Genomic DNA, 1,533 nt, shown 5'->3' with positions numbered 1-1,533 from the left:
TAACGGTCATACGGATACGGTCACAGCGTTATTAGGTGCAGGTGCTAACATAGAACACGCGGACGATGATGGCTACACGGCAGTAATGGTAGCGGCTGTTAACGGTCATACGGATACGGTCACAGCGTTATTAGGTGCAGGTGCTAACATAGAACACGCGGACAATGATGGCGACACCGCATTAATGGTAGCAGCTGTTAACGGTCATACGGATACGGTCACAGCGTTATTAGGTGCAGGTGCTAACATAGAACACGCGGAACAAGATGGCGGCACCGCAGTAATAGTAGCAGCTTTTAACGGTCATACGGATACGGTCACAGCGTTATTAGGTGCAGGTGCTAACATAGAACACGCGGACAATGATGGCTACACCGCATTAATGGTAGCAGCTATTAACGGTCATACGGATACGGTCACCGCGTTGTTAGGTGCAGGCGCTAACATAGAGCACGCGGCCGATGATGGCCACACCGCAGTAATGGTAGCGGCTGGTATCGGTCATACGGATACGGTCACAGCGTTATTAGGTGCAGGTGCTAACATAGAACACGCGGCTGATGATGGCGGCACCGCATTAATGGTAGCAGCTGCTAACGGTCATACGGATATCGTCACAGCGTTATTAGGTGCAGGCGCTAACATAGAACACGCGGACGTGAATGGCATGACGGCGTTGATGCATGCTGCCAGTAGAGGTTATACATCGTGTGTCATGAAGCTACTAGCAACAGGAGCGCGTGTGGAGAGTCGCAGTAACGATGGCAGGACGGTGTTGGCGTATGCTGCCTACGGCGGTGACGCAAGCATTGTGACGGAATTATTGAATAAAATAAGGGCGTGGCATCCTGAGGACGTGCAAACAGCGTACCAGGTGGCCGTAGATTGCGCCCGTAAGGTCACCATCAACGACGGCCATAGAGAATCCGCCGGCGCTATACTGGAGCACCAATACTTTGTCAGTGAGCTGCCCGACAATTGTTATTGTGACATAGAACGTAAGATATCACGCTGTATTGTCAGTGGTGTGACGTCACTGTCTGATATATGGGAGACGCCAGGCTTGGGAAGATTAGAGCATCAGGAGGAATGCGATAAAATGCGGGACGCCGTGCTAAACCTGATGGAGCGAGTCTGCAAGGCGATGAAAGTCTTAGACAGTGACTTCTCCTGCACGCCCATTCTGATAGGCAGCACGGCCAACCGCACAAAAGCTGGTCTGCCGAACGAATACGACTTCCTATTTGAAATTGATAGATATCGAGAAAATGTAATTATTGAAAACACAAAATCTAATAGAGCTGGCTTTGTAACAATTCGCGAGGAAAAATCAGACCAGCATATTTCGGTAAATCTAAAGGAAGAATTTGTTAAGCTATTGTGCCGGGCTGTATCGAATGTCACGAAAAACGGAGAACATTCATTCAACACACAAAAGTCAAATATTTTGGTATGGAACAAAGTTTGCACTCAATTTAAGTCCTTTGTGTTTTGAATAAATGCTCTCCGTTTTGCATGACATTTCTCCGTTTT

This window comes from Priapulus caudatus, unplaced genomic scaffold (genome assembly GCF_000485595.1).
Source record: "Priapulus caudatus unplaced genomic scaffold, Priapulus_caudatus-5.0.1 Scaffold2395, whole genome shotgun sequence".
Lineage (NCBI taxonomy): Eukaryota > Metazoa > Priapulida > Priapulimorpha > Priapulimorphida > Priapulidae > Priapulus > Priapulus caudatus.
This window is presented reverse-complemented; position numbering follows the sequence as displayed.